This window comes from Vicia villosa, linkage group LG7 (assembly GCF_029867415.1).
Source record: "Vicia villosa cultivar HV-30 ecotype Madison, WI linkage group LG7, Vvil1.0, whole genome shotgun sequence".
Lineage (NCBI taxonomy): Eukaryota > Viridiplantae > Streptophyta > Magnoliopsida > Fabales > Fabaceae > Vicia > Vicia villosa.
The window spans coordinates 25,813,159-25,822,945 of NC_081186.1; the positions used below are offsets into that span (position 1 = coordinate 25,813,159).

The 9,787-nt window shown below is 36.7% G+C and overlaps 1 long non-coding RNA gene across 2 annotated transcripts; it reads right to left on the reverse strand.

The window, feature by feature from the left end:
• Positions 1 to 6,069: 6,069 nt before the first annotated feature.
• On the reverse strand, positions 6,070 to 9,245 carry LOC131617047 (uncharacterized). Of its 2 annotated transcripts, XR_009288406.1 has the most exons (5): positions 8,939 to 9,245; positions 8,729 to 8,840; positions 7,546 to 7,695; positions 6,618 to 6,695; positions 6,070 to 6,531 (listed from the first exon to the last, which is right to left on the reverse strand). It is a non-coding gene; the product is annotated as an uncharacterized LOC131617047 (long non-coding RNA). The 2 variants fall into 2 exon arrangements; XR_009288405.1 differs by having other exon boundaries at positions 6,070 to 6,695.
• Between the last annotated feature and the right edge of the window lie 542 nt (positions 9,246 to 9,787).

Sequence of the window (9,787 nt, forward strand, 5' to 3'; positions counted from 1 at the left end):
TTGTTTCAACTGTGGGGAAGAAGGTCATATTAGTCCTAAGTGTCCTAAGCCGAGGAAGAATCAAGCTGGTGGTAAGGTGTTCGCCTTATCTGGTTCAGAGACTACTCCAGAGGATCGGTTGATTAAAGGTACGTGTTTTATCCATGGCACTCCTTTAATTGCAATAATAGATACTGGAGCAACTCACTCGTTTATTTCATTGGATTGTGCTAAACGACTGAATTTGGAAATATCTAATATTAATGGAAGTATGATCATTGACACTCCTGCGTCGGGTTCAGTGACTACTTCGCTTGCTTGTTTGAACTGTCCAATTGATATTTTTGGTAGAGAATTCGGAATGGACTTAGTGTGCCTTCCGTTGGAACAACTGGACGTTATCCTGGGCATGAATTGGTAGCAATTTAACCGGGTTCATATCAACTGTTTCACGAAAACGGTTATTTTTCCTGAAGATGTCATTGTTGAGGACTTAGAGATGACGACTAGAGAAGTGGATACAGCAATGAAGGACGGGGCTGCCGTGTTTATGTTGATTGCGTCCATGGAAGTGAAAAAGAAAGCGGAGAGTAGTGACTTACCGGTGGTATGTGAATTTCCGCAAGTTTTCCCAGAAGATGTAAGAGAATTACCGCCAGAGAGGGAGGTGGATTTTGCTATTGAATTAATTCCTGGAACTAGTCCTGTGTCGATGGCACCTTATCGTATGTCGGCATCGGAATTGACTGATTTGAAGAGTCAATTGGAAGAGTTACTTGAGAAGAAATTTATTCGTCCTAGTGTCTCACCGTGGGGTGCACCGGTGTTACTAGTGAAGAAGAAAGAAGGTTCAATGAGGTTGTGTGTGGATTACAGACAACTGAACAAGGTTACTATCAAGAATCGGTATCCCTTGCCGAGGATTGATGATTTGATGGATCAACTGGTTGGAGCGTGTGTGTTCAGCAAAATTGACTTGAGGTCGGGAGATCATCAGATTCGGGTGAAGACGGACGATATTCAGAAAACGGCATTTAGAACGAGGTATGGTCATTACGAATATACAGTGATGCCATTTGGAGTAACCAATGCGCCGGGGTTTTCATGGAGTATATGAATAGGATCTTCCATCCTTATCTGGATCAGTTCGTAGTAGTATTTATTGATGATATTTTAATATATTCTAAGAATGAAGAAGAGCATGCGGATCATCTTAGAGTGGTATTGGAACTATTGAAGGAAAAGAAACTTTATGCAAAACTGTCAAAGTGTGAGTTCTGGTTAAATGAAGTGAGCTTTCTTGGGCATATAATTTCCAAGGATGGTATTGTCGTTGACCCAACGAAAGTAGAAGCAGTGTCTCAGTGGGAAGCTCCGAAGTCAGTTTCCGAAATCCGTAGTTTCCTTGGTCTTGCGGGTTACTATAGAAAGTTCATTGAAGGTTTCTCAAAGTTAGCGTTGCCGTTAACTAAGTTGACTAGGAAGGGTCAAGCTTTCGTCTGGGATTCGAAATGTGAAGAAGGATTCCAAGAGTTGAAGAAGAGGTTGACTAGTGCGCCGATCTTGATTTTGCCGAATCCGGTGGAATCTTTTGTTGTTTATTGTGATGCTTCGTTGTCGAGATTAGGAGGTGTACTAATGCAGAATCAACAGGTAGTCGCTTATGCGTCGAGACAACTCAAAGTGCATGAGAGAAACTATCCGACTCATGACTTAGAGTTGGCAGCAGTGGTATTTGTGTTGAAATTGTGGAGGCATTACCTATATGGTTCAAGGTTTGAAGTATTTAGTGATCATAAGAGTTTGAAGTATCTCTTTGACCAAAAAGAGCTGAATATGAGACAAAGAAGGTGGTTAGAATTTCTCAAGGATTATGATTTTGAACTGAATTATCATCCGGGTAAAGCAAATGTTGTTGCCGATGCATTGAGTAGGAAGTCCCTGCATATGTCTATGCTTATGGTGAGAGAATTGGATTTAATTGAGCAATTCCGAGATTTGAGTTTAGTAGGTGAAGACACTCCTACCAGTGTTAAATTGGGTATGCTGAAGCTGACTAGTGGTATTCTTGAGGAAATCCGAGAGGGTCAGAAGACTGATGTAGAGTTGGTTGATAAGTTGACTCTGATTAACCAAGATAAAGGAGGTGAATTCTGAATCGACGAGAATGGTATAATGAGGTTTGGTAACCGTGTTTGTGTTCCTGACATTGCCGAATTGAGGAAGAGTATTCTTGAAGAAGGACATCGTAGCGGATTGAGTATTCATCCTGGTGCTACCAAGATGTATCATGACCTAAAGAAGCTGTTTTGGTGGCCTGGAATGAAAAAGGAAATAGCTGAATTTGTATATGCTTGTTTGACTTGCCAGAAGTCGAAGATTGAGCATCAGAAACCGTATGGAGCTATGCAACCGTTATTTATTCCGGAATGGAAGTGGGATAGTATATCTATGGATTTTGTTTCAGGTTTGCCGAGGACGGTGAAGAATTGTGAAGCTATTTGGGTTATTGTGGACAGGTTGACAAAGTCTGCTCACTTTATACCAATGAGAATGGATTACCCAATGGAGAAGCTGGCTCAATTGTATATTGAAAAGATAGTGAGTTTACATGGTATTCCTTCGAGTATCGTGTCAGATAGAGATCCAAGGTTTACATCCAAATTCTGGGAAGGTTTGCAGAAGGCTTTGGGTACTAAGCTGAGATTGAGTTCTGCTTATCATCCACAGACGGATGGACAGACAGAAAGAACTATTCAATCACTAGAAGATTTGTTGCGTGCTTGTGTGTTGGAAAAGGGCGGTGCTTGGGATAGTTATCTACCCTTGATCGAATTTACTTACAATAATAGTTTTCACTCGAGTATTGGTATGGCTCTGTTTGAAGCTTTGTATGGTCGGATGTGTAGAACGCCTTTATGTTGGTACGAATCTGGCGAAGGTGCTGTGATTGGGCCGGAAATTGTTCAGGAGACAACAGAAAGGATTAAGATGATTCAGGAGAAGATGAAGACTTCTCAGAGTCGTCAGAAGAGTTATCATGATAAAAGAAGAAGGACACTTGAATTTCAAGAAGGAGATCATGTGTTCTTGAGGGTGACTCCTACAACTGGTGTTGGTAGAGCACTGAAGTCAAGGAAGTTGACTCCGCGTTTTATTGGTCCGTTTCAAATTACGGAGAGGGTTGGAGAAGTGGCGTATCGTATTGCGTTGCCACCGACACTTGCGAATCTACACGATGTGTTCCATGTATCGCAGTTGAGGAAATACATTGCTGATCCATCTCATGTGATCCAAGTCGATGATGTACAGGTAAAGGATAATCTGACAGTTGAAACTTTGCCTATGAGGATTGAAGATCGGAAGGTGAAACAATTGCGTGGCAAGGAGATAGCATTAGTCAGAGTAGCTTGGGGAGGACCGGCCGGTGGAAATGTTACGTGAGAATTGGAGAGCCAGATGAAGGACTCCTACCCGGAACTCTTTGCCTAAGGTATGTTTTCGAGGACGAAAACTTTTCTAGTGGGGGAGAGTTGTAACACCCCATAAAATTCTTTATTTAATTTAATTAATTTTTGGATTAAATATTAGAATTATTTGAGTTAACTGAGAAAAATGGGAATAATGAGACTAATGGGCCAGTGTCGCTTTTAGTAAAGAGGGGGGGTGTATTGGTAGGCCCTATTACTAATTAAAATAGTTTTATTTTATTTTCCAAAAACTAGAGGAATTGGGGGAAAGAGGGATCGAACTAAGGAGGAGAGAAGAGTCTGAACGTGAAAAGAGAAGAGGAGCGGAGAAGTGCGACCCGAGGAAGAGCGAAGAATCAACCTTCAGGTAAGGGGGGACTCTTCCGTTTATCTTCTATTATGGGATTATAGGTAGTAGGATAGAATTTGATCGTGTTATTCGTATCAATTGGGTTGTGCTTAGGTTATAGAAGTGTTAGGTTTTGGGAGGATTGATGCATAATGATTATATTGATCATGTATTGGTGTTAATTGGATGGTTGAATGTATTATAAATATGTTATAATATGTGTTTGTTTCACTGTATGCAAATCTGGTTGGAATGGGATTGGTTTGGTAACGAATTGGTGAAGGAAGGGCAAAATCGCAGGCTGTTTTCTGCGATTCGGAGTTCTGGAAATCGCCAGTTCGCGCCGCGTCCAGGAGTTGGCGTCGCGAAGTGCTTGGCAGAAAGCCAGGAAGTTGTGTTGTGTTCAGTACGCGCCGCGAACCTTTGGTTGCGCCGCGAAGCCGTTGTTCCTATTCGTTCCGCGCCGCGAACCCTTGTTTGCGCCGCGAAGGCGTAGTCCCTATTCGTTCCGCGCCGCGAACTGTGTGTGGCGCCGCGTGCTGTTAGCGATAGGCCGTTTTGAAAAGTTTAAAAATGTGTAACTTTTAAACCGTAAACCGGATTTTGGTGCCGTTTCGAGTACAGTGAAGCTAATCAAATAATTTATATAATCAAATGGTGTTTTGAGTTGTGGCTTGAATTATTTTTAAAACACCCGATCTTATTTGTTTGTGGTGGGATATGTTTATAGGTACACTAATGAATGTCTTACCTGTATGATGTTGTGGTTATAACTGGTGTTTATTATACATGTATTGTTGGTATGAAATATGTGTTTTATTGATGATTATGACATTGATCGATGTATGTGGGTGATGAGCATGTTATGGTTGATGCATGCATTCATAATCATTATGTGGCTGGTCCTTGACGATGGTGGATCAGTGGTAGCTAATTCCCATTATGTGGCTCACTTTATAATCATTAGGCTGTTTTGCTATTATAACATGAATGGAAGATTGTCCAATGTTATAATATGTGTTAATTTGGTTGTTTGCTTACTGATTGTATGGTTTGAATCTGATCATAACTGTGATTGGGTGAATGGCATGTGAAATGATATTTTATTATCTATATCTTATAACATTAGTTAAATGTGAATGAGACTCACCCTTACTGTTGTTATTTTTCAGATTGAGGAGTAGCTCTCGTACTTGGTGAGGATTAGCTCGTCAAGTAGTTCGTTAGAGTCAGTTGGGTCCGTGTCATGCTCTGGTCGTGTAACACTGGGGGCGTCGTTTAGATTTACTTGTTAAACTCTTTCTATTTTGGGTGGATTTCCTATGTTGTTGTTTTAAGTCTGTGACTTGGCTGTTTGTTATTCAGATGTTAAAGATAATTCCGCTGTGTTAAACATGATGATCTGAATAAATTTGGTTGACGTTCTCTTTTATGGCATGACATGAGTATTATTGTTTAATTATTTGGAAGTTGTAATGCCCTTTTCATGTTTACTCTGATTATTGTTTATTATTTATGCGGGGTATTAGAAGGGTGTTACAGCCCTAGCCCGGGCTGACGCACTATCGGTTATCCTGTCTCTTATGGACCCGTCCCCCCCTGCTACTCAATGAAAAATTGAAAAATGACAAAAATTAGTGAAAGAAGCATGTACCGGAAATTTCAAAAATTTTTTGGTCTATCGAAAAATTTGAAATTTTCGATACAAATGAACTCAATAAAATTCAAAAATTTGTAAATTGTTGGTAACAATTTCTGAAATTTTCATAACTTTCGGTAGGATTTTCCGAAAATTCTAAAATTTTCAGCAATTCCAACTTTTTTTTGGTATTTTACCCACTTTTTTGAAGAATTTCTAAATGTTGATTGAAGTTTCCAATATCGCCTGAGATTCGGTTAGTTTGAGTGAATTTTAAAAATAGTAGAAACTTTGAACAAGAATATTATGATATTTTCTTTTAATTTACAACACTACTAGAAATACTTTATTTTCCTGCGGATTTACCTGCAGATTTGAGCAAAATTTCCGCAGGAAACGTGTTTCCTGCGGATTTTCCTGCGGTTTTTGGTCCCCAGCTAAAACCTTTGTGGGTAATTTTTTCAGCAGGTAATTCCGCAGGTAATTCCGCAGGAAATATCCGCAGGTAAATCCACTGTAAATTCCGCTGGTAAGTCCGCAGGTAAATCCACAGGAACGATAAATCCGCAGGTAAATCCGCAGGTAAAGTAGTTCTAAATTTAAAAAAAAATCTAATTTATTATTTGCTTCCCTATGAGTATACAAAGGTTTATACTAGAAATAATATCTAGAATTACGATGTATGAGATCTAGTATTAATATCTACAATCACATACATAATCCCACCTGAATATCAACATCTAGCACAAACAACAAGTTCTCATCTAGCTAAAACATTCATTAACAACTCATATTCTAATTCTAATATTCTAATTGCAGAAAATTTCAGAACACAAACAATGTCGAAACAGAATCGAAAAAGAGTTGATAGCTAAAATTCAGTTTGTTCCAAAATACACGACTACACATTGAATTTATAATGAAGCTAGAAAGTACAGGACTACACATTGAGCAATGTATTTGATTGAAGACAGAATTGTATTCTAAAATACACGACTACACATTGAATTTATAATGAAGCTAGAAAGTACAGGGCTTTACTTGAAAAGTGTGCTTCTATGGCTCAATATTTTTGGTCATGCTAGAGCAGCAATCTGGTTCAAAAGTGAAAATATATGAAAGAAAATTCAGACGAAGAACACACAATGTTTCATCACAAAGTTCGGCCAATTGGGTCTACCTCTGCGCGACTGCACCATACTCTCGAATGACCACCCACTTATCAGTAACTATGAGGCATACCAAACAGTGTTACAACCTGTCCATAAACACATATGTGCTTAAGTGATAACAACTTTTTTCAACTTATTTTAGCTAACAATTTTAGAAGCTAATCCAAACTTGACCAAAGTCACAAATCTCCTTTACTTTCCTCTCAGCTCTCCACAGTAGACTTTTCTCCTCACAGAATACAACACTTACTTTAACAATGACTTTAAAATTGAGTTTAGACTTTCTTCTTTAACAACTCTAGACTAGTAAGTATAGTAATTTAGTGCATCCTGTCTGTGGATATACCTCATTTGTTGACAAATTAGAAGCTATGTAACATGACCAAGATGCCTAAATTATAATTAACAGCATTCTGTAAATAACCGCCTAGTGCCTATAACCTATTTTCCATTTCTCTTTAGTCAATTTCTCTGTTCAAAGTCAAGTTAATAATGATTTTTGTAGTAAAAAAACAGAAGTTAATATTGGATCAGAAGATCAATTCAGAACAGAATATATGGATCACCATATGTTAAAATCGTTTTTTTGCTAACATGGATAACTGCATAAATAAATGGCATTGAATTACTTATTTAAATAAAAAAATAGATTTTAAAAGCTAAATGTAGATAGTAAAAACAAACTATTAAAACTTTTGAAACTTTTAAAAACAAACTATTAAAAACAAACTATTAAAACTTTTGAAACCACAAAACTCATCAACATGTAGATAGTAAATGAAAACCACCTCTGTTTTCATGAGTCAAAACAGTCTGCAGGTCGCAAAGTTTGTGAAGGGTTGTCTTCAAGATCAATGCATAAATGAATAAAACTCCAAAGTGAAAACCTCACCAATCCTAGTGCGTGTATATTTATTAAAGATAGTAGAACCTCACCAATCCTTCGAATGTTTTCTGAACGATCTTCTGCTCTAAAACTAAGATCACGGTTTAGACCATGCCGAATATTGTCACCATCGAGGATGTAAGTCAGTTTTCCTTTGGAGTGCAAGCTTTGGCTCAAAGCACGCGCAATAGTACTTTTTCCTAAAATGAATAATGACTTGTGAGTCCAGAACTCAATTGAGTGCATATGGCATCTAGAAGAAGTAACTGTACAAGCTTTTATCCCCATCTGTAGAATTATATTTGATGAGTAGAAATGTTGGCCAACACCATGCTAAAATTACACTATATCAATATTCATGACATCTCTTTTTTTTTTTTCAACTTGTATGGATTTGATTTTCATACAATATCACCAAGGGCAAAGTTTAATTTTCATAATATTAAAAATTAAATAGTAAACAAGAGTTATAACAAATATCACAAGAATAAGCAAACATGGAACAAGTTAATATCAACTAAAGATTTAATCTAGAGGTTTATCAATATTTCCTGAAGAGAAACAAACAAAGCTGGGGTTTAACCTATATTTTTTAATTTGACTCTTATAGAATTGGCAATATAGAAAAACAAAGAACCACAAACAACGTTTAATTTACAACATAGAAAAACAAAGAAACATCCTCACTCCACTCAAAAAACAATGGCCATTGCATGAAGTTTTGTTGTCTTCCTGTAACTCCATGCATGGAGCTTCCTAATGATCATATAATAGTCCATAATTTTACACTAGTACACAAACCTAAACTAGTATAAAGAACATGCAAGTCTTTAATAGAACTACTCACATTGTTAGCTTAATAGGATAATCCAATTAATTTTTGTTATATACTAAGTGGGTTCATACTTCATACAAATTATACTACTATATCAACCATAAGCAAGTCCAAGATTCCCATTACAAAACTGAATTAAACCACTTCAACTAGAACGTTAACAAAGAAATAAATCATAACAGTGGAAAGAAACACTATATTTGTCACGCATAATGAACAATAATTACTTCTTATCGACAATAGCACGAAACGGCAATAATGAAGATAATTATATGCTAATATGCAAACTAACCTGAGCATAATCATCAATAGTAACTATGAAACACAACAGCAACAAATCAAAAGTAAAATAGAAGCAAAAAGAGGAAAAAAATCCGGTGAGGCATTTTATCGAATACCTTGTGAGCAAGATCGAAAGCTACATTTTCTTCTCCTCATTGCTTCAACCGGTAAGCATTCCTCCATTCTCAGCTTTATGATATCGTATGTTTGCTCTAACTTTAACTCAAACTGAAATTTATATTGAAATCAAATCACAATCAGTTGTAGCATAAACTGTAATAGAGTAAAAATATTAAAAATGCAAAGAATCACGAAACAAAACTAACCTGCTCCGAGTTGAAATTTTGAGCGCAAATAGATTCTGAACCCCAAAGCGAATCGAATCCTGAGTCAATAACAATTCGAATCAGTTCTGAAATCCAAATCCAACCAATTCGAGACCAAGAGAATCAGCGTCGTAATTGTTGTTGTTGCGTAAGAATTGAGAGGGAGAGAGCATGAGTTTGAGAGTGTGTCACACAAGAGAACCCGAGAAAGCTTGAGCCAATGCGCGTGAGAAAAAAGTGCTTCTCCGAAGAAGCACTTCTGAATATGTCGTGTTTGCTCTCACAGAAGAAGCATTTTTAGGTTTTTTTTTTTGTGTAAGCTGCATTTTTAGGTCACTACAAAAGTATCTATCTTAATCTTTCTTTCTATTTACTTTTTTTTATATTTTTTTTATATTTTTTTTTTAAAATTTTATATCTATTATTAAAATAGACCAAATTATATTATATATAACTATATATTTTTTATATTTACAAAAATAGAAAAAATTATGAAGTAAAACTAATATATTTTTTTAATATCTCAATTATATTTATTATTTTATTATAATAAAATAGATTTAAATGATTTTATTTTCATCTCAAGACAGTACCACTATGATTCTACCCACAATTATCATCAGAACAAGCAACAGGAACAAGCAAGAATGGAAAAGCAAGTAAAACGACATAAAATACAAGGAACATAGATGAATATCTGAGTTGAAGTGTGAAGATAAAGAAGACAGCGCTACTAAAGCTGTCAAATGGGCCCGACAACAGAACGCCGGCGAAAATGAACGGGCTACGACTAGGGTTTAACAAGGAACATATACTAAAATACATCATAAAAATAATTACTAACAAATA